The 25,487-nt window shown below is 38.9% G+C and overlaps 1 protein-coding gene across 3 annotated transcripts in view; it reads left to right on the top strand.

Moving 5' to 3' along the window:
- Positions 1–25,487, top strand: part of LOC139473644 (transmembrane protein 39A-like) — a 94,765-nt gene that overhangs the window by 38,364 nt on the left and 30,914 nt on the right. The gene's annotated exons all lie outside the window — the stretch shown is intronic.

The raw sequence follows: 25,487 nt of genomic DNA, 5'->3' as shown, positions 1-25,487 counted from the left end.
ACCATACTCTGTACTTCACTTGCTTGATAACGGTGTTAGAACCTACACCGAAACCATCAATCCTAATTGTAATAAAGAAGTTGTTTGTCCATATGTTTCACCCTTACTCATTACAAATACAGTTACATATTCTATCATAAACTGCAGATGTCAAAACAACACCAGTAATAACTTTTTTGAGTGCTGCAATTAGGCCATTTACAAAAAGGCCCAGTGAACATAGTTCACAGGAGCTAATAATGCATTGCACACAACCAGACATGTCATATTGGCGGAGGATATGAGTATTTCATGCTTGTTAAATTTATCACATTTCACAATGTCTGAAATACGTATTACATTTGATTTTATGATTTTTTATCAGTAGATTAAAAATTAAAAAATTATTTCACTATTTCACGCAATGTTATGGAAAATAAATTTCTGGGACACACTTTGACAACAGATCCTCATTAAACATGTCAAACAGCAAAATTTTCACGCAAACGTTTCAAGCAAATTTTTAAATATATTATACAAAGTAATAAAATCAACCAAAATATATCTAACAGTTGCCAAACTGACATCTAAGTTATTATTTCCATCTTTTCATGCGATCTCTTGTATAAATGTAAGTCAAATGACATCTCTGCTTTCGTCGCCTCGATTTCTTGGCTAGGACACGATGTTTTTAATGCCAAAATATATGCATATGAAATCTTTGTCACAGCTCGTGACCTAGTACGATACATCCACCAAGTTCTATATTTTTAATATAGATCGCAATTTCATGCTTGAAACATTCAGAATAACGTGATTTATCCCAAACCTTTTGTCAAAGTCTGAAAATTATCATGAGGACAGTACTGTTGCTGTAATTTGATTGGCTGCCTTAGGTCATGTGCCTAAATTTGACCAATCATGATCCTTGTAGCAGTTTATGTTGGTGAAACAATATACCGGTAAGTTTTTTTCATGTACACTGACATTGTAGCCTTCGACGTATGTGATATTCATACAAAGCTTCGACAACGGAGGTATTTTCTCATATTAGTGAGAGGACAGCCACTATCATCGGGAAATTTGTGATGACAGATATTATTTGTAATTCTTTTTGAAATAATGTTCCGACTACGGAAACAAATGAAAATAAAAAATAAATGGATATGTGGATTTAATGAAATCTTATATTTGTCGAAAAATCGTAAAAATTTCCGACGATAGGAATGTTTTAGCTTACATTATTTTTATTTAAAACAAACTTTATTAAGTTGTTAATGAATTATTATCCCCCGCCCAACAAAGTTGGCGGGGGATATAGAAACGGGCTCCATCCGTCCGTCCATCATGTTTCGTTTCCAGAGCATAACTCATAAACCGTTCAATATTTTTTCATCAAACTTTGCAGGTCTGTCAGGTACATGCTGAACTGGTGCCTTTTGCTATTTAGAAATTTTAGAAATTTTTATTTTTTACGTTTCCATGGCAACAAGATGGACTTTGGTTCCAAACTCTTCTTTTTTTTACAATTTCCATGACAAGTTCCACCTCGGTTAAAAAAGGTTAGGGTCTCTTTAGATTTAATTATGTCATAAATTCTGCAACAGGGGCGGGGGATATAGCCACGTTAGTGGCAAACTCTTGTTTAAATAATGTAATGCACATAACTTTCAAATCTATAACCAATAGACCTCTCTTAATATTTATGCATGACCCCAAGGTCAAACTCCAAAACAAGGTTTTACCCACATGGCAGCAAAGCAAACACCCGGAAGTGATTTATCGTGCGTCTCGCATGTCTCGTTCAGCTTCGTCGAGAATTTTGTTCAAAGCCAATCCAAGAGCGTGGGGATTTCCCAGTTGAACAAGGGATTCCAGTATAACAGCGATGGGTTCATCAACAGTATTAAAAGTAGGTATATTGTGATTTTACACTAAATAACAATTTTTACACTAAATAACAATGACCACTTTGACAGGTCACCTTTCATGTCATTTATGCTGTAGTTTTGAACTGATGTCTATGGACATAATATGAATTGGCTAAGACCGACATAATGACTAAAATTCAGCCCTATATTTTATCTACTTCTGTTCTGTTGAATATGTGTGTATGGTAATTATTATATTTCCAGCATCGTGCATCCGGTGTCCTGACTCGGATCTATGGGGAAGAATGAAACCCCTCATAACTTAGAGGTAAGGAATATTTTGTATGCATATTAAATTAATCAAATTAATTTGAATCAATGGGTATGAAAGTTACATGAAACTGCTACAATCATTCTGGGTAACTGACCATGCTGATGATCCGGTTAATGTCAATTATATAAAAGATATTTTTTAGAAAGTCAAAGTGACATGGCACAATGTTATAAGTGTTTAATAGTAGAACACTTATTTAATTGCATTCACACAATTGACATCTGTATGTATTTCTTCACAACTTCAATATATTTTCAGATTTTTCTAACAAAAGATTCTGAAGTGAGGGTTTCTGCAGCAAACTGCAATCAGACCGAGCCAGTGCTGTGGACATCAGTTTAAATACAATGTATATATACTCACTAGCAAAAAAAACGCAAGTGGTTTTAAGCAAATAGGTAACAAACACGGAACCATAAATTGATACAAGTTTTAGCATGTAGTGAAGCCTGATGGTGTTATCAATATTTTTGGTTGCATTTTGGAAGCCCCGAGTAAGACGCAACATAAAAAACGAATCTCCAAAATGCACCATTTCAATGAATATGTGGGTATCATGCACCCATTTCTCGCAAAATCGAAAATGCTCGAACTGTCACGAACTGTAGTGGGTATAAAACTGTGGCCGATTCTTGGACCTACCACTCCTTGGTCAACAATGCCAAGCCTAACTCAAATTCAAAGAAACCAGGCTATCGGGCGTTTGGAAGCTGGAGAGTCTGTCCAAGATGTTGCCCATCATTTCTACGTTAACATAACCACAATTTACCGTCTCCTGCATCGATACAATGCTACACAGACCACAAATGACCTTCCTCGGAGCGGTCGTCCTAGGGTCACTACACCTCGACACGATCGGCAGATTACCCGTCAACACCATCGACATCCGTTCCTGACTGCAAGTGAAAGTGCTCGACAGACCATAGGAACAGACCATTAGCCAGGTCACTGTGATCTTATGTCTCCGGTCCAACAACCTCAGATGAAGCTGACCAGCACATCAACCTGTTCTCCAACCACGGCATCGACAAGCATGACTTCAGTGGGCACAGGGTCATCACAATTGGCGTCATCGTGAGTGGAGGCGTGTCATCTTCTCTGATGAAAAGTCGCTTTTGTGCAGACGGAAGAATCAGAATTTGATGGCGTCGAGGTGATCGTTTCACTGACAGAAACATTGTGGAACCTAGCATCATGATATGGGCAGGGATTGGACTAAATGCGAGACTTGGACCCATGTGCTTTCTGAATGTTGGTCAAGGTCGGGGACACGGCGCCACTGCTCAGTGGTATATCGACCAAGTGATCAGACCTCATGTTGTTCCATTTTTTGCACAACATCAACAACACATTTTCCAGCAGGACAACGCTCGTCCCCATGTTGCCAGAGTTACCATGGCCTTTCTGCAACAACACAACATCAGTGTTCTACCGTGGCCAGCCCTCAGCCCTGATCTGAACCCCATCGAACACTTGTGGGATGAGGTTCAAAGGTATCTGCACAATGTGCGCCCTGTCCCTACAACTGCCGATGAACTACGTACAGCTGCTCTGGATGTGTGCAGGAGGATCCCTATGGCCTTCACAAATCGTCTGATCCACTCAATGTACAGGAAATGTGTTGCAGTGATCAATGCTAATGGTGGTCACACCAAGTATTGACTGACATATTGGGTATTGACCCGAAACTGGGTAAGCCCTTAACATTTGAAAAAAACAATTATGTCATCTGCCTTTTAATCCATTAAACTGTCTTCAGTCAAATTTTTGTCAATCTTGCCCTATTAGTATTTCTTGTCTTTACTGTTGAAAATAAATAACATGTATACTGCATACTCGACTTGCGTTTCTTTTGCGTGTGAGTATACATTGTGTAATAAAATATTTCAAACGATTTGACACTTTTATCTCTCACAGGCAATTTTAGCACAATTCTATATGCGTTCGCAAGGGAAACCAGATTCAAGCAACTGTCCACAGCTGATTGATGGTTTTTCAAATTCTGCAACATGAACAAGCAAGATGCTATGGTTTGGACTTCTCCTATTTATTCAGCTGAAAACTGACCACAGTTAAATAGGAAAGGGGAAATATTAAGACTAGTTCTTGTGTTCAAAGTTGTAGCAATAGTAAAGCCTTGGTCTGCCCTCACACTATCACCAGGTTGAACAAGATCAAGAAAAATACCAAACAGCTTTGTCATCTCAACATCAGACATACCAGCTGTAGACAAACATGATACAAATTTTGGTTATCAGTATGGGATCGAAATGAAATCGGAACGATTAAGATCAACCGAATGGGTGACACGGTTATCAGCCGTTGTATCAGCGCTGAATAATGAAGTGACAAGATTAATAGGGAAGAAACCATCCGATGCTATTAAAATGAAATCCGTGACTTCCGAATCTTCAGCACCGAGGAGAGGCAAAGAACAAAAACTTCCGGATAGAGTAAGGGTAAGATATTTATACCAGCCCGGTGAACTCGAGGGAGGCCTACGTCGCGCAACCGATCCCATATGGTCCCTTAAGACGTATAACATTAGTCGATTGGTTATGAAAGAAGGAGAGCCTATTCTTTATTATCTTCAAGATGGACCGGGTAGGGCATTTGTACGAGAAGAGTTGTTCATAGTTCCGGACGGTATGGTATTACCACCATAACCATAAGCATAGGTAGTTACACCATCCTTCTGTTTGTATCTAAGGGGGATAATGATGTCTTGTTCATTCTTAATCCATATATCCTATGATCGTAACTTCTTAAAGAGTTCATCTCATGTTTGAACGTTCTACCGTTGAATAATGATTCTTTATACTGTTCGTGTTTGATATGCTTTTTTACCACATACTTCTTAACACCCTTAGCTTTTCTTATCGCCCCATTATCAGACTTCTTTATAGAATACATCTTAGGTCTTAATCCCACATACTCCGCTATAGGGGTCCCAGCACATTCATCCTTCATCTTACCTAACACCTTTTTATTTACAACGCTGTGCAGTGGATTATCTTTAGGGTAATCGCTCGTGTCGTACATATCTATTTTTTCTGCCATATCTTTATACACATCCTCGGTTTGTATTTCCATCAACAAAGAATCTGTGTCGGTATATAACACCTCGCATCTATCGCCGTATTGCTTCTTAAGTTCGTTGTAATAAAAGTCATACATTAAGTGTTTTGACAAGTCGAGAATACTCATACCGACGTACACCAGTCTGTTGAATTTTATATTACTTTTCTGCATATGCAACGCGGCTAAGTCGTTATCGAATATCTTGCTTCTGTTAAAAGCCGGACTGGCTATGAGTTTCCTGAGTCTTTCTTCCTCATTAGATCTGACTAATTTAACATCAACACGCTTCCTTAGATTCTCCATAGTTTTACCGAATACCGAGTTATTCATGAGCTTATATAGATTCTTTTCGAAATCGCTGGTAGCTATCTTTCTTAAATCTGTGTTCAGTCTTATATAGGGCTCCATCCAAGGGCTTTGATCAAACTTTAGAACTCTGTGTTATTTCTTTAGTTTCATACCTAACGATAGATACAACTGGAGATTTCTGTAGTGAACTATATATTTTGTCTTATCCATCAAATTTGGTACAAGTTTTTCTACGTTAGCTAACCTATTATTACCCATCAAGGAGTGTTGATATTCCGACATCCAATCTTTATTAACCATAATTCTTTCGGGAGCTAACGGATAACTGTTATGGTCTTTATGTAAGGAATTTGGATATTCCAAGTCAACTTCTAGTATGTACCCCTTATTCTCATCATTATTATGGATATTAATAACATTGATATTATCGATATCATCGACCCACTCAAAACCACCCGTGGGTAAACGTTGACTCATAGCTCATCCGTACAAATAGAGATATAATATGTGCGTGTCAGGTTTACTTGGATCGTATCCTTCCACTAATTTATAATTAGCCTTAGAATACCTTTTCGCCGCCATCGATATACCACCTCTTAATCCTTTCTCAATAAACAAGTGCATATCGTAATCTGTGAGTAGTTTTAGTTCTACACCGGTCTTCTTCAACAATGCATCCCACGATAGTCCGGGACTGGAATAGTACCATGCCGGGTCCAAGCCGTATTGTTTTAAACACGTCTTTCTAAATATTTCGAATATATCGGCGAGTAACAGTACATCGGTTTTTAAGTACATATCGTGATAATCGCCTAAATTATTACAATCTAATTTATCCCAGACTGTTAGAGCGTGTTCATAATCGGCATCTGTTATTTAAGATTCTGTTAAGTTACTATAGACCAATCATCCATATATTCGTAAGGATATACACCTTTTCTCAACAACAAATGACGAGTTATCTTATCGGTATATTTATTTGTTATCGCGAAGTCATTGGGATTGTTCGCATTAGCTAAATTGTCCAGGGAAGATAACAGAAATTGTACGGAGTCTATGAATCTAAGCCCCTTACTTTGCTTTATTCTAGATTTCCCATCCTTGTCCCTATAATGTATAGGTTTAGTCAACGAGAACGATATGTATTTTTCCATATTGTTAGGAATGCACGTTAAACCGCCGTCGGGTCTTTGAGATAGCTTGCATAATGAGATGTGAATCGTATCCCCTAAGGTTATAAAATACAACGGGGATGGGTATTGTTTGAGCATTCATTTTTAGTTTCAAGTTACACTCGTTATGAGCGGCTCCCCGATAATTACCCGTGACGTGGCAATGATCTCTTACGGAATCCCCATCCAGGGGTTTATTACAAACATGACAACTCGTTGACTTCTTATGGGCCTTCCAATCATCTATCGTCCTATGCATGGGTTTCTTACATGATATATCTCTTCGTTTTGTAGATATTCTAGGAACTTTCCCGCTGCATCGGGACCTCTGTAAATCACTGGAGTGTTTGTTTTCCCATCATACCTTACAACTATATATCCAAACCCACAAGGAATATGTTCTTGAGTTATGTACGTAAAACTACTATCTTGATTATTGCGTTCAGTATTTTCTATGGTCTTGATAGGCGCTTCGAAGTCGGCGTAAATTACGTATGGTACTGGCATTTGATTACAATAATGTTCAAATTTTAATATATTTTTTCCCTCTTTAGGCATATCGATCCTGATAGCATTCTGTCCAACACCTCTGCAGTCTTCTTTATGCGAATCCAATAGATCTTGTCTGCTGTACCCATGTAGGCATCTTTCGCAGAAATATTTCTTTTCTTTATGTTTTGTTTGATCGTATAGCACCCTGTTTAAACTCTTTCTCCACGTATAATGATATTTACCATCTTTTTCGATCAGAAATGAATTGTTTCTGGGGATTTGTTCCGGAGCGGAGCTTATCCTGTGTACAACAATTCCTTTAGAATGTCCGAAAACATTTATAGCTAAATTATTTTGCTTTTCCACCTTATCAATTTGTGATATTGGTGTAGGTTACTCTATACCATCGAAGTTGAGTCCATCATTTTGGGGATAGCTAGGTCTATCCGGATTCTTGTCTACGGGGAACAATGCAGATCTTATCATCATTCTTAAACAGTCATCTGATTTATTTTTTACGTTAATTATGGCTTTTTTCTTCTTATAATGCGGGGGTAAATCTATATAAGATCCACCTTTGAAGGGCATATAATTTGCTATATCTAAATATAAACTATCGATTTTATCCACACCCCAACCCGAACCTCTATTAGTCCAGCGTTCTAAAATTTCCTGTATCCTCTGAATTGATGTATCTAATGATGCGTTTATAGTATCGGATTCGGTTATAACTTCTTGATTGCTACGGAAATATGGTTCGGTATATTCGACGCTATCGTCTGTGTTACTTTTACTCAATGACATTTTAATCGTCAGCTGGTATTTTATACTATGTAAATCATCTAACTCCTCGTTAATTTTACTCGATATGATGGGCTTAATATCATTAACATCCATGTTGGAATTAATATCCATCTTCCAACCTCTTAGATAATTACCAACGCCGGCGGATATGGGTACAAATATTAATTCTTGTTGTTGTTGAATATCATCATCATTATCAATATCATCATTATCATCATTATTATCTAGTAAAGAGATCAATTCAGCTCTTCTCATCTGAGAATAACCTCTCAGCCCACTGTTTCTCGCTCGAGCTTTGAGTTCTCTAACAGTCTGGGGTTTGTTGTATTCCAAACCTAGTAAGGTAATCAATTCAGGTTTTCTCATACGAGAATATCCACGTAGACCACGTTGCTTTGCCATAGCTTTTAACTCTCTGACAAAAACCGTTGTGGTTGAATGGTATATGCAAAATGAGACAAATGTCTAATTGGTTGTTTTCATATATCTAAATACGTATTCTCCCCAACCTATTCCTCTCATTGATGTAATCTCTCTTCCTAGCATAAATAATCTGATTCCTGACCCTATCAGCACCGTGTTTCTTACATAAACAATAACGACCTTTGACCCCTATCCCGCATTCAGAACACTTATAGTTTATGTGTCCGCGCTTGATGTAATAATTGTGTACGCCGCAGTAAATATCAACACAGCGTCGATTACATAGAGTCGTCTTCCCCATGACTGTAAACTTGCAATTATTCATGGTTATACATCTATCATATCATTTGTCTAAATGCAAATCACAGCTACACTAGTGAATAGCTGAAAATCAATACAGCAGATAACCCAATAATCACAAATGCGACCTCGCGGTCTTTCTGAGCCTCTGACGGTGTATAAAACTGACTCATTGTTGGTCTCGGTATTGGGTCTAGTTTTTTCCCCAAAACGAGGAAGTATTCGTGCATGGCAGATTCGACATCGTTAAACGTTTGAATTGAATGCCCTTCCTTACGCATTTCTTCATGAATAAAATCTAATCTCTTCATTCTCTGCCGCGTATATTGTGACTGGGCTGCTTGGAGTTGTTCCATTGCTCCTCTTCAACTTCTTTAGCGTTTGATTCCCTCAAAGTAGAAAATAAATAATTACTCCCCGAAAAAGCTAGAGCATTAACAATAGCTCCACCGACCATCATCGCAATTGTTGCCATGGTTTAATAATATAAAATATTCAAATGTTTAATTACTTCATTATGTCTTCCGGGATAAGTCCTTGTTTGACTAGCATATCCTTCGTTGCCATAGCCAATCCAATATCCAGAACCATCATTGGTATATCATAACTATTAAAATCTAGCTTGGGAGGTGTGGCTTTAGTAATCATTTTAGCCATACAAGCATAACCAATGGCCAAGCTGGTGACCACCACTGAATGATACGTCGCGTTTACCAACATTTTACCGTCTGTAACTGGAGTAGTCATGCTTCTTATAGCATTATATGAGGACTAACCTCTAATTGAACTTGTTGTTGCATTGGGGGTGACGATTTCTCTTCTCCGGTCTTATAAAAGAACCATACAGCCGCTAAACCAGCAACTCCTACTAGTGCCCATGTTTAAATCGGATAAATATTTGAATTATTTATTAATTTCGCTTTCCTCGCCAGTCCTCCCTTTCTTCCTGCGGCTATTTTTTGGGGGGTTCTTAGTAACTCTGGGTTGTTTTTGTGTTTTCTCATTCACATCCTCATTCACTTGTTGTTCCGTTTCCGCAATCTGTTGTTGCGTTTCCGCAATCTGTTGTTGCGTTTCCGCAATCTGTTGTGGTTCCTCTTTCACAATCTGTTGTGGTGTCACCTGTTGAGTCTCCATTATTATTAAGTGGGCACGTATGTTTAAATTGACAATACCTAGACGTTATTAAAGCTGTGGTGAGTGGAGCTAAAAACATTCCGAATCTATGATAAAACTCACAGCTCACTGAGCTTATAGCGTGTTCGATGAATGGGTCTTTCTCTAGAGATTCGCATAAATACATGCGATGTTCTGCCGGGATAGGGAGAAACGTACAAGCTACGACTGTGTATAGTTGTAATATAGACGACCCTATCGTTTTAGTCATGGTAGCTCCAAGTCTAGACTCGTAACGCGCATACAGTTTTTTAATCTCTTCGCTGGTCATGTTATCAATTTTTTCGATGGTATAATTTTCTCCCAAATATTGGGAACATTTTCCACCGGCTACCAAAGCAGCGAGTCTTTCTCTATGTTTATCTAAAGATTTATCAACATCAGGTTCTTTGAGCATTTGTTCGATGAGTTCGTCGCATTCCATAATGTAATACCTAAGGAGATATTTAAGTCTAACATAATGGAATATGACATATCCAATAAAACCCGTAATAATGAACTGTTGCGAAAGAATGATGTTTTCGAACCACATTTTATGTCATATTAACCGCTAATGTTCAACTTGCTATAATTATGCTACATTTTCCTATAATTTTGCCACATTTTGCTATCTTTTTGCTACATTTTGCTAAGCAATTGCATAAGCAGCTGGTTGATCGGATTTTAATACGAATTTACAGTGCTTCGTTGCCGATAAAAGTTTTCTGACTTTATCTCGTTCACCCTTGGTATAAATAACATCATTTTCGCGTAAACATTCCTCGAATGAATCTCGATCTTTGCAATGAAACAGCGCTACCCATTTGGTCTGCTCTCTGAGATCTTTCAGGACAGAGTTGTATTTTTGAGTAAGTACCCAAATGCTATGTTGAGTATGCCGACCGGAGAATGCTGAATACGAAAGCATATCTTTCTTTTTTGTTAATTCTTTACTCGCGCTGCAGTCGTCTATTACGAAAAGAGTTGATTCTCCTTTGTATTTTTCATGACATACTCGGTGACAGTCTTGTAAACGATCGCCCGGATCGACTCTGTGTACCCCGTCGTCATTCATTACCCAATCTCTCGATAAGTATGTTTTATTAACGCTTATAGTCGGGCACAGAATATTAATATGATCGAAAAACGTCCCGATAATGACTTTGTAAAATATCTAGAATAAAAGCTGTTTTTTCACATCCCGTTTGCCCGCATATGATAGCGCAGTGCGGATCTTTAGGTAAAAGATTATTAATAGATTGCTTGCACGAATCTCTCATTCTGTATATTAAGTTGCACATCCATAATCACGTACAAATATATGTTTAATTTACCAGCTGATTCCTGAAGCTTCGTTATCTGTATGATGGCACCCTCGCTAGCATTTTCTATTCTCCTCCCACTGCCGTGTAGTTGGTCATCGTCCGTTGTTCGCATGTCTAGCCATAGCGCGTACTTCGTGGTGAGGTATTCACCGATCGATACACTCCTGAGAGACAGATCTTTCACGACCGCGTTAACTTCCGGAGAACGTTTTATAGAAAGAAGTTTTTTAATCTCATCCCACTGGTGATACGCTAGCATTCCTTGGCTATATAGTTGATTATGAACGCCCTCGATAGTCAATTCTACTTTTGTAATCTTGGGATTGTAGAACTTCTCGGTATTTCTTTTAAACGCATCGGAGGGGTCCTCGAACAACATTAAAATACCCTTCAACGACCTCGTGGGGACGTTTAGATTTATATTCCACATCGTATCTCTTCTGTCCATCGTGATCTTTCAATGCCGCAGCACGCGATCATACAAAATGGCTAAACTTCCTGAATAATGGTTACGAATTTGTCTGGCTAATTCGGGATCCGTTATCATATCGTACTCCAGCGAGATATTGTCAATGGAATAGCTAGCATCTTCAGCAGCTCTGATTACTCTACCGTAGTCATTAAAAGTGAGTTCGTATTCTAACCTATCACCTAGGGATGCTTGATAAAAAGGCATGTGGGAATCTAGTAATTCAAAGTCTAGGGGAACATAGAATCGGTTACCTAATGCGTCGGCAACAGCCTTATTTTTTTCGTTGGTATCAACACCATTTTCAGCGCCCACGCGCAGTCTCAATGTGTTCTTATTACAAATACCTTGGTGCTGTAAGTTTTCACGCTCTTTATCCATTTTGCAGAGATCCATGTAACAATAGTATACATCGCTATCGTCGATACTCAAAACGTCATTACCGCTAATTTTAATAGCGATTTTCTTAACGATAGCATGACCTATGTTCTGAACGGGCTCCCTGTTAACGTCTGTAGAAGTCAAAACTAATCGTAATTGTTAGTCGGACAGTTCCCGGAACTAACACATCGTCCGCGCCGAGATTAGGAAAGCGAACCAGAAGGGTTTGATTCTGATCAATGGTACTAGGATTATTAGTTATAGTTACAGACTGACGAATTGCTTTGACCCCTAATGGATCTGGAAGTCTACGTTGTGGGTTTAACTTGCGTCCGTATTGCAAAGACATTGTTATATTGAAAACATGTACCCTATGTTTAATATAAAAATGGATGACTATGATCTAGATACATTTGATAACCATGATAAACAGAATACAACCGGAGAGGGTACTGATGAAACCAGGTTAAGTGGCACGAATCTTAACGATGAACTTTTACAATCAACCGTTGATGCTTATTACGATGACTTAAAAGAAAAAGATAAAAATTATGTTATCTCGATAGGTCGTGACTATTCAAAGTTTATGCTAGATAGTAAAGGAACAATGCGAGTGCGTGACTCTCCGCATATTGAGCTTATGCATTATAGTTCTCGTAAGCCCCTAGCCTTGTCTACTTTAGCCGGCAGACATAGCCGCGAGTTTGTTCGTGATAAATTAGGTTTTGTAGAATACGGACGAGCAAAACTTCCCGCGAAGACTACTAAGGTTCTTAAGACTGTGCAGACTGAACTCCGTAATACAGATGATGTGGGAGCAGCCTCGATGGTTGCCTCGAACGGACTCGAAGAAATCTTGGATACCTACCATGATCCTCAGTTACATTTATCACCATCCTTAGAGAACGATATTAGGGAATTACGAGGTCTTGACAAGGCAATGCAAACATTTCGGGGAGAACTCATCAATAATACAGCCAAGCTATCCGAACTCGACAAGCTTATAGCTTATGAGAAAACAAAACTCGAACAGGCGGGCGATGAGTTCAGTAGACGCCGCGTAGCGAAAAGAATACGTGACTTAGAAGACGAAAGATCGGCCCGCCTCGAAGCAGCTTCCAGTAATGAAAAGGCACTTCGTTCACAAATCAGTAGAATTCGAGAAACTATCGATCGAGTCCTCAACGATGACACTACACTGGCCGATAATATTAAAACATTGTTCAGAGAACAGGGAATAACAATTACCAGTATTTTAACCGCGTTGGGATTTATTATATTGACTTTGACTCTCTCGTTAACAGGTGGCAGTACAGGTGGTAGTACACCGCCTAACGATAAAAACGGGATAAAAGAGTGGACAAAAAAGCATTTAAAAGCATTAGGTTCAGCTCTGGGAAAGCTCGCTGAGAAAGCTGCGGCCACACTTCCCTGTATAATAGGGAGTGTTGTTTCCTGGCTATTGAATTTATTAGCTAAGACCACCACTTGGCTTAGTCAAAACTTGTGGGGGCTGATCGTAGCAATTGCAGGGCTGTTGTACGTATTCGCTAAGAACTATTTAACCAAATCAGTTCGCTAACCAAATCATGAGTAAACCAACCGAGACTCCACCCACTACAAGCGCTGTTTTTTCATCGATATGTTGTTGATATGCGGTGACACTTGTGCGTCAGTAGATGGTTGTGAAACATGTGGTGTTTGTGGCTTGACTATTCCCGTTTCACCTGTGTTTGTTTGCGTTATTAATTCGGTATTCATATCTGAATTTATACCTGGTTTTTGTTGATCGGTAGCAATAACAATTTTATTATTATAGCCTATCACATGACCGATCTTAAGTTCCATATAACTCGGAGACATGTATAGTCCCGGTGCATAAACAAAGTCCACTTTGGATTGAGTGTACTGTAATACATCTTGAAAACGCTTTATAGACGATGGTATGTCAACTGGTGAATTAATGGCGTCCTCCACGTTTGCGACAAACTGTTTTTGCGCATCGAACGCCGTCCCAGTACCGATAATGGACGTTCGTGTTTGCGATTGTGCACCGAGAATTGCCCATACATAAGTTCTTATCGATTCATTTACTCTTTCAAATCCTGGGTTAGTAAAATTATTTTCCGTTTTATCATTAAGAAATTCATTCCAAGCGTCTTTTGTATCGTTTGGATGCACAAACTTTGTTATAATATAAGGAATGCCACTCTCAAAGTTCATACGATCTGCTCTAAACTGTTTATCCGAGAGAGCAAAGCTTTAAGGGATCACACCCTCTTTAATTAAATAATCGCTTTTATCTTTAATAGTTCTTTGTCCAGAGTACGGAATACCTAGACCATGGCTAGGTCCTTTAATGCGCCAATCTTTACTCGTAAAAACATTAAATTCATTACAAATATGTTCGAAGGCCCTCTTATCATAAATATTATTTGCGTGATTCCATGCTGGATCCGGCGGTAATGGAGCATTAATTTCTTTAAGTATACGTCTAATCTGATAGTACACGTGAAATAATATAACAGACTCATCCTGGGGCATTAACAGATATGCCACATCCCGTTGTGGCACACCATACGGCAAAGTTAAACTGATTCTGCCAAAATTGCATCGGATTGTGAAACCAATCGTGCACCATTTTATCGTTAGTTGCCGTGAAACTGTATTTTTCAAAGATATCGTGGAATTTAACGGTAAATTCAGCACCAGAGGCAGTTACTATAATCGATTGATTAGTAATGTATCTTGATTTCATATTTAAGTTATGATATAGTTTCATTGTATATTTAATATGTATGTTACACTCCCGGGAATAACAAATGGTCAGTCTGTTGAACTGCTTCATACTATCGATAACTCAGATGGACAACTCGAAGTCGCACTATGCGATGTAACGTATTACCCACGGTGGACCAATATAAATGCTACGAGGGGTTATAATAATGAGACAGAAATAAATGGTCAAAAATACATTATTCCTGATGGGTAGCTTTACGAGAACTTAGCATACACACTTGGATGGGGAGGAGAAATAACAGTAATCAAGACATCAGATCAGGGACTCTATTTACCTGATTTTGTTCCCTATAAAGAGTTGTGCATCCATCTTGATCAAATCAGTACGACGGATAATATTCAACAAGAAAGTCCTTCATTTCTACTCAGAAGTGTTCCAGTGAAAGATGAAAAATATAATAGCGGTAGAACGGAATCTTTCTCAACATTACAATATAAAAAATTAAAGCGGGGTATTGTTTCAGACCTCAAAATTTCTGTATTAGATGTAAAACACCAACCTGTACATATAGAATACTTAAGTGTAACACTCCATATTATAAATAATAGTTGATTCCATATTTAAGTTATGATATAGTATCATTGTATATTTGATATGTATGTTACACTCCTGGGAATAACAAATGGTCAGTCTATTCAACTGCTTCATACTATCGATAACTCGGATGGACAACTCGAAGTCGCTCTATGCGATGTAACGTATTACCCGAGGTGGACCAATATAAATGCTGCAAAAGATAATAATAAGATATTGATATTATCCGCACGTGGTACTGCTAAACCCATTACTATACCTGATGGGTATTACAGCGTAAACTCACTCAATGATGAAATTTTTAAGCCTAATGGAATTAGTCTCACAAAATGAGGCGACCGGGACAGTGAAATTAGACACTGGAAATCCAAATTTAATTTTATCGGACGGATCAGCTACACTTGAATTTACACGCTTAGTTGGCATACATCGGGATGTTAAATTACCTGATTTAGTTCCCTATAAAGAGTTGTTCATCCATCTTGATCAAATAAGCACGACGGATAATATTCAACTAGAAAGTCCTTCAACCCTGCTCAGAAGTGTTCCAGTGAAAAATGGAAAATATAATAGTGGTAGAACAGAATCTTTCTCGTTATTACAATATAAAAAATTGAAGCGGGGTATTATTTCAGACCTCAAAATTTCTGTATTAGATGTAAAACACCAACCTGTACATATAGGATACTTAAGTGTAACACTCCATATTATAAATAATGGTTGATGCATCAGGCCCTGGAACGATCAGACAATGTAATACAATTGCGCTTTCCGATCTCGGAGATACGGAAGGATTCGGTAAACCCGGTAGCAATGGTAAGTTATACGCTTTACACTTACACGATAATGTATACAAGTGGAAAGAAGTTATATTCCCGGAAAATCTAGAAGATTTAAGCGATGTCGACATTAGTAGACTCCTTAAAACCACTCCGTACAATATTATTTACAACAGTGAGAATAAATGGACTATGGTCGAAGCAAACATCAAGTGGCTACTGAATATCGTCATTACCCCACCTTATGTGATGATGGGTAAGGGACATAATTTAACTAAGATAATAAATAGTGGTATCGTACTCGCGGCTTATATCCCGTCAAAACGAAATAGTGTGTTAGTCACTCCCCTGCCAGAAAAACCAGGTCATATGTTATATAGTCGTCCGGCAATCCAAAATGTTAGTTTAAATTTGATTGCTGAATTCGATGATATTAAACTTAACTTGAGTGCAATACCTAATATTTCTACGCTTATTATTGAAGTCTTGTTTGGAGATGCACCGGAAGATGCCTTCGAAATATTACCAGGTCTATCGATTAAATGGCTCAAGAAACACGAGCGTCAACATTGCAGTATTATTCATGCCGGTGCATCACCCGTTGCAACCCTCGAGGGGGTTAAAATTATTAAAAGTGACAGAATTTCTCTTTCTTAGATATTCCTGCCATATAATATACATTTGATAAGGTTGATGTATACTTTCAAAACATTTAAGCAAGACCAATTAAAGACTATTATATATTCGTAATATACACTATGAGTTTATATCCAGCGCTCGATGAAGCAATTGAAAAGATGGAAACTGTTGATGGATTTCGATTACATCAAATAAGCGACATAAAACATCGAATAGAGAAGGATAGGGAATTTAGACTTGGATTGTATAAAAAGTATCGCAGAGCCGTGAATGCTCTGGACGGAGTTGACACCGCTCTTGTAGTGGCTGGCATGGGACTCGGTGTAGCCGGTGTCGGTTTACTATCAACTATAATCGCCGCGCCTATCGTGCTTGGCATGGAAATAACCGCTGGAGTCTCAGGACTGGCAGGAATAGCGATAAAATACATTTCTCGTAGGTTACAAAAGAAAGCATTAAAACACGATAGTCTTCGGATACTCGCCGAAGCAAAGTTGAACAGCATTGAGGATCATATTTCGACAGCAATGGCCAATTTTAAGATATCCGAGGATGAGTTTCGTTTAGTGCTGTCGGAACTCACCAAATACAACGAAATGAAGCAGGAGATTCGATCAAAATCTCATAAGACCAATGGTATTAGCGAGGATGAGAAAAAAAAGTTAATAGAACAGGGGAGGCAACGAGCGCGTCAATTATTCCGTGCCAAAACCAAAGAACTGGTTGGAGATTAAAAATAGATTGCTTACTATTGTTTGATCACATTTAGACAAATGCTTACATAAATATATATATAATAATGGAAAAAAACTATTAAATGGAGATAATTACCACAAGGTTTATATTATATCAGTGATGTCAAACCAACCAAATACGGTTATCAATTGTTTCTGATCAATTTACAAGAAGAGTGTAGTTATATAGTCTGGTCTCCTAGTAAAATGAACGAAGAACTTAATAAAAATGTTGAATATCGCTTTATCGATAAAAATAATGAAGAATATTTTTATTACCATTTAGGCTCATCTAAAGCAATGATTGGCCCCAGGTATTGGTGTGCAAGAGCCAATTTAGCTGACTATCGTTGAATCGCATAATCATTTTGGCATAAAAAATTCCATCTGTAGTAGCAGTATAGGTATATGAATCTGGCTCCAGTGGAAGTGAGCCAGAACCCCCATTAACTATACTACTAATGTAATACATGCTACACATTTTGGTGGCACTGGGTTGATCAATATTATAACATTACGTGAAAGTATTTAGTTCTTGATACTCCAAAATTCTCAAGAGCCAGATGGCTATTGAGTAGATGGTTCTCCCTCTCAAGTTGTTCAACATGGACCTGCATCTCCTTTCACGCCCTTCATTCTCTGTGGAATGATCATTCCCTTCAGGCTCATGTCAATCGCACCCCTTCCTGGAACCATGTTCTCTTCACACTACAAACAAAATAATTCTGATTTAATATAAATGCTTCATAAATAAAGACAAAAACAATTTTATAATGCAAACTTGATTTATGACATTTACTATTACGCATATTATTATAGTGGTTAGTTGTAAATTTTGACACTATGACGTTCTGGGATATAGGATCAAGTTGGGCTTCCTTGGTGTTGTGGCCACAGTCCATGCAAATATGGATGGGATTGTCCCTGATTTCAGTATTCTTTTCACTGGGGTGTACTTGTTTTCAACACACAAATCTAGGACTGAAATATTATACATTCAGTTCATTTAAGTCCCCTAAATAATTTTCAATTTGTGTATGAATATAAGTCAAACAAATGAAACCAATAAAGCATAAATTAAAACAACTATAGGTGTATTATGGATTATTAATTTATGTCTGTATATGCATTCATATTACCTTTATATGTGTGCATCCATTTCCAATATAGAAATTTGTATATTCTGGCAATAATAAATGTAATTGTTTGAAAGTTGATATGTAATGGCTGTGTGACTGTATAAATATAAGTTGTACAAAACAACCTTAGACCTAAGACTGCCGTAAGTCTGTCTATATGTTAGGTATGGGAGTCAGATCACCCATACGCTAATATCGCTTTTTACAACGACACCCAGGATGTGTATATGAATTATATATGATATATATATATATATAACATATAGTATTTATGTGAGGAGAAAGAAATCAATATTGTATTCAGAAAAAGTACGAGTATTTCGGACTGAAATATCATGTAAGCTGCGATAAAGTCAATAGTTGATAGGCAATATTTGCTCTTCAGTTTTGCAGAAACATGAATGAAAATTATGACTTACAGTGAACAACTTTCCTTAAACTTGTTGGATGGCTGCCAGTCATCGTTTCCGCAAAGATAAATCGACCGGAACAACGATGAAAACTCTTAGATTTATCGCCTCGGAAATGCATTTGAGGACACAGCGATGCTCCGATGCCATTTTGGCAGCTTACGGAGATAGCTTCGTTTTGGGGTTTGACCTCAGGGTCACACATAAATATTAAGAGATGGCTATAGGATTAATTAGACCTTTCAAATAGTGTATGGCCAAACATGTAGCAAAGATGTTTTACAATCAGATAATTTCCTTGATAAATGTTGGCTTCATCTATCACACAAGAGTCTCTTGGAACTTGGTATCACAGCAGTAATCTTCTGGTTGGCTGGTGTAGAAAGAGTTTAACGTTATCCATACCGCCAAAATAGCAGCGTCTTTCATGCATTTCCACCCATGACATGAATATTGTTACATTGCCATTTGTGCACAAGCCGAGTGCCAGGGATATGATAAAATGTTCTTGAAAAATTGAGTTGTTTTGATTTTGTTCCTCCAGAATATTTTTTTATACCTACCTAACTTTTTAGGACAAAATCCATGTAAAAAATAAAAGGGAGTTTGAAATCCGTAAACCAAGAATGGTATTTATACGTCCGTCGGCTCATGGTATAAAACCCATGTACCCGGAGTGATCCTAGCTACAACTTATCATACATTCACATGAAATTCTATGAGATTTAAAGTTCTCCATAATATTAATGCATACACTAGCCCATATGGTACAAATGTACTCTTGATATTTTCCCCTTGAAAATTCATTGTTTCAGAGGTGTCAGAATGCCAATATGTTCATAGCTTTCTTGACAAATATCCAGTGGTGTCAGTTGGAAGTCGCATCATGATAAACAGTGAGTAAAACACATGGTATTCAAAGTGAGTGCCAACATAATAACAGTTGTAACACACCATGATTGAGCATAAAAGTGCCATAGCCAAAGTATTATACAAAAGGAGTAATCCACAACAGTAACATTATTATTCTGCTACAGATATGTTTGAGTCAATTATTTTACTGATAAAAGTCATCTTGACTACTTCCGGTGCTGTGAAGGGTTACTATTCCTAATTAAATCTAACAAACCAATAAATATTTGAGATTTCAGTTCGGATTCATGCTATGTTTGAGACAGGATATGTAAAGGTTTGTTAATTTTACATTAGATTTAATATTTAGTACTTTTCCTGTCTCTCAGGATATATTGCCCACTTATCTAGCCCCAAGGATTGACTCATAGGAATTGTAATCCAGACAAGAATGAAGGCTTGGGGGCAGGCTGCATGCTTCATGAACCTAAGTTGCAAACAGTTGTATTTGCAAGCAATGTTACCACTTTTTGTTCAGAAAAAGAGACAAAATGCGATAGTGTGAGACAGGTAACTCTTTCAACACCAGTCAACCAGAAACATTTACTGCTGTGAGACCGAGTTCCCAAGACTCTTGTGTGATAGATGAAGCCAACATTTATCAATGAAAATATCTGCTTGTAAGACATCTTTGCTACTACACATTATACACCATTTGAAAGGTCCAATCCTATTGTTTATAAATATGAAAGTTATGTTTATCACATTATTTAGATAATGCATGTACACCTTAATTAAGTTCATTGTAAATATAGAAAATGTAAGCTAACACATTCATGTATTTTCCCGCTCAGTTACATGAAGAAATACCACCGTTTTCGAAGTTTAGTATGAATATAACACGTTCCTCGAAGACTGCCATATGACACATCGCTAGAAAGCTTGTATTTTCATATAGACACTTGTAACATCGCCTGGAGTCTTTTCCTAACTGTTACATGCGATTTTATTGGATAGAAATTGGTTCCCAATGATGCTTTCTTGCCGAAATCTGCTACAAGATTCTTGATTGGTCAAATTTGAGCATGTGACCTAGCGCAGCCAATCAAATTACCGCTGTGGTACCATCCTCTTGTATGATGAATTTCAGATTTTAACAAAAGATTTTTGTTAAATCGTGTTATTCTGAATGTTTTAAGCAGGAAATTGTGACCTGTATTAAAGATATGGAACTTCGTGGATGTATCGTGCTAGGTTATGAACTGTGACAAAGATTTTTCATGCATATATTTTGGCATTAAACATTGTGTCCGAGCCGAGAAATCAAGGCCACAAAAGCCAAGATGTTATTTGACTTTCATTACAACTTTATATATTTTTGTTGATTTTATTTATTACTTTGTATAATATATTTAAAGATTTGCTTGAAACATCCTTATTTTGCTCTTTGACATGATCGTTGTGGACCGGTTGTTGAAGTGTGCGTCTGAGAATTTTATTTTCAATAACATTGCGGGAAATAGTGAATAACTTTATAATATATTGATAAAAAATGATTAATTGAAATGGAATTCATTTTTCAGACATTGTGAAATATCATAGATTTAATAAATGAATGATATGACAGGTAGGTTTCATAAAATTATATACTATTTTGACTACGGCTTGGCCAGTCTACCGGCCTTCAGTGTCTGGGGACTGGAGGCTTCTTGGCCGGTGTACCGAACTACGGAGTTGGAAGAGTTAAGTATTGAGATATTTTAACTTATCCTGTGTTATTCCTTAATGCATTTACTGTTTGTTTTGACAGAAAGAAAAGCTGTGTGAGGTCTTGCTGAAGAAGAAATTGTTCCAACTATTTTTTTGGCTAATCCCATCATACAGCACCCACGTGATAACAGAAGTGATGGCGTCACGAACCACCACATTACTGATGTCACCCAGATTGAACAGTTCTTAAGTTTATCCATTGACATCCTTTGCGCGTTATCCAACACTTTTGTATTGTTTGATTTATATCCATCCGATGATATGTATGCTCTGTTGTACTAAGTGCCATGGTAACAAGTCTGGCTGGGACCCCCATCCTTTGTGTCTGGACTGCGCTGATATTTGCTTAACAGCTACTAAGTGTAGCGCTTGCCTACCCCTCTCTGCCATAGCCTCTGCCAACTACTTTAACGACATACGCCACAAGCTCATAAACCTTGCTAAAAAGAAGACTCCTCTGAGCCTGCCTCTTCTCCAGCCATGGCTACTCCATCTTCTTCGGGCTGGAAGCCCCTAGCTTCTAAGCTTGACATCTCCTTAGCATCTCTCTACGTCAAGCAACCTCAATTACTCAGGTGTCGTTCCCGAAGCTCCTGTCTGATCCGTTATCACAAGGACTATCACTCAGGCTCTTCAGAGTGCTCCTTCATTCCTGAAGGATACACACCTTGGCCTCATGTTGAACTCAGAGGTTATTGGCAAAATTGGAACATCTTGGAGGACCCCTTCATAACCTACATCCTCCGCCAGGGGTACTGTCTCAAACTAATAAACGATATTCCGTATTGGAGAAAACACGCTCACAAGGTTTTGGTAGAGCATGCCCTGGGGAGAGGGAAAAACCAAGTGGGCGAAGCCCCCGTGGTTTTTCCCGACCCGCAGGGCATGCTCTGTCTACCAAAACCGAGGGAAAGTGTTTTTCCATGCTTATAAACCGAAAAAAGAAACTTAAAACAACATTTATCAACAATTTTTATGTTTCGAACATACTTTCCATGAACCTTAGGAAACGTGCGTAAAATATCTGTTGCTGGCGTACGGATCTTGAAAAGGACATTCTAAAAACCAGTGAGGCTTATCAACACCTCTGTAGCCTAGTGGTACACTCACTGGGCTACAGATATGAAGGTTGCGAGTTCGATCCTCGATTTTACATTTCATTACATGTTACAATCTGAACGGAAGTTATATTAATAAAATACCCAGGACATTATATAATTCCCTGGGATATTATATAATATCCCAGGGACATTACAACGTCCCTGTTTATGAGATTTAACCCTACTGGAAAGTAAAACCTAACAATAGGTTTTAATGCCTATAGAAAGAAGTCTCTTACTTAATAGCGATCCTAATGAATAGGTTTATAATCTTACATCATCACCCCTGGTGGTCTCCTGGTGGTATCCTACCCTCCTACACAACTGCTCTTAACCTACACCTACACGTTGATAGCCAAAGAGGCCATAGAGATTGTACACTCCCCAGCCATGACACCAGGCTTCTATTCCCGAAAAAGACCAATTTTGAAAGATCCACAATCTTACATTCAACCAGTGCTACCTAGAACTTCCTCGGTACATCCACATGTCTAATTTGAGGTTGCTCATGAACAGAATCCAAGACTACGATTCCTCGATAAACCTCGACATGCAGGATGCCTATCTACACATACCGATCCACCCCAGTGACAGGAAGTTCCTCTGGTTCATCGTCAGTGGCATCCTTTACTAATGGGCGTTGCTCCCATTTGGCATTTCTATGGCCCCATGGCTATTTAAACGAATCACAAAGGCCATAGCCTTCCTACAACTAGGGAACATCCAGTTTGATTGCCTCTTGAACCATCAACATGACAATGCTTATCTTTCCTCCAGCTTCTTCACCAGCTGGGATGGATCATCAATGTCTGGAAGACAGCTCCCTCCCTCATTCACTATGCAGTTCATAGGAGGCTTTTTTCAGACAAACCAGGACCTCCTATCAGTACCAAGGGACTGATGGCACAAGATCCAGTCCCTTCTACGCCCAGCTCTTCAGCAGTCCAGTACACTTCGCCAGAGGCAGGCACTTTTGGGTATCCTCATGTCAACGCAGGACCTGACCTCCAGAGGCCAGCTCCAACTGCTCCCCATCCTGATGTTTCCAGACCCTTACATCAAGTGCCAGAACCAAGCGACTTCTATCATCCTACCATAGCACCTCAAGCCGCATTTCTGCTTGTGGACGGAAGAGTGGAATGTCTTCAGCGAAATCTCCTTGACAGACCTCATGCCCTTGCTGCACCTGTTTGTCAATGCCTTTCTTCAAGGTTGGGGAACTCATATGGCAGACCAGGTCACCTCAGGGCTGTGGTCAGATGAGCCATGCCAGTGGCACATCAACAACTTAGAGCTGGTGGCTCTCATTCTATCACTCTCTCACTTGCAAGAGGTCCTTCACTCAGGTCGCTATCTCTACGGACAACATCACAGTCGTGTGGCAGAAGCCTTCTCCAGACCAGACAAGGTGGCTCAGTGAAAGCTCCACCCTGATGCCTTCAACCTGGATTGTCAACATCTTTACCCCCCAAACATAGACCTGTTTGCAACCAGTCAAAACCTCCAAATCTGGACCTACATATCTCTGGTACCGGACACTCAGACTTGGGTGGTTGATGCCCTCAGTCTTCCCTGGGAAGGCCTAAAAGCGCCACCTGTACTCCTACCCAGGGTTCTTCAAAAGATCGGGTCGACCTGGAGCCTTGCTCTAACTTTGTTCGCACCTTTGTGGCCAGAGAGATCTGTGGATCTCAAGGAAATGTCCAAAGTTGAACCTCTCGAACTACCAGGTTTGCCAAACATGTTGATCCACCCACACAGCAGACTGCCCTAGCCGTCTCCAGACAGGTTTCATCTTCGTGCCTTCACATCTTGGCTCTAGCTATGGCAGCACGGGTAAGCAAACTTTACTCCCTGGATATCACCTGTGTTCATCTTGGGCTGTGCTGGGACTTCATACCAAGCATCAACTTCCAGGACAGTTAGACAGATCGTTCGCCCTTCTCTTCGATAGTGGGTGTCAAAGATGAACATGATCTCTTTCTATGCCCGGTTCATGCCTTGAAGTGTTTTATCCGACACTCCAAGGCATGTTGATGTCTCTTCATTCCTGTTTCTACAATCTCGCAGACAGAAGTGATCTTAAACACGATCTACCTGTGGTTACACACCTCAATCTACAGTCTTATGAGACCGATGGATTGGACCCCCACAGGGCCAGCAAGCCTCACAAGAGCAGTCACCTCCACCGTGGCTCTCCACAGCAAAAGCTTCATCTGATCCATTATGGAAGGCAGGTTCTGGCACTCAGACACAGTCTTTGCAAGAAACTACCTCCGAGACATCGCCTTGGAGGACGTGGAAGGTGCCAGTAACCCTTCCCATTGTCCGAAGCTGGCCTTTTTTACCTCTCTGGTGCTTGGCCCCTCAGACTACAAATTTACATGCTACCTGCATTGGCAAGGTACGTCAGTCTTAGATTATTTCTATTACTGCACTGTTACCTGGACCTCCTGCATACCTTATATTCTCGTCTCCTTCCGACAGGAATGGTCACTAGATGCCAGTCATCATTCTGGATGCTTTGCTGATTAGTTGTACTTCGTCAAGAGTTTATTGAGGATCACATCTGAAGGTATGCCCTTCGCTGTACCATCCGATAAAAATGCATTGAGGAGTAATGCAGGATAAGTTA

This window comes from Haliotis cracherodii, unplaced genomic scaffold, assembly GCF_022045235.1.
Source record: "Haliotis cracherodii isolate W230 unplaced genomic scaffold, xgHalCrac1.p SCAF_3, whole genome shotgun sequence".
Taxonomy (NCBI): domain Eukaryota; kingdom Metazoa; phylum Mollusca; class Gastropoda; order Lepetellida; family Haliotidae; genus Haliotis; species Haliotis cracherodii.
This window is presented reverse-complemented; position numbering and strand designations above follow the sequence as displayed.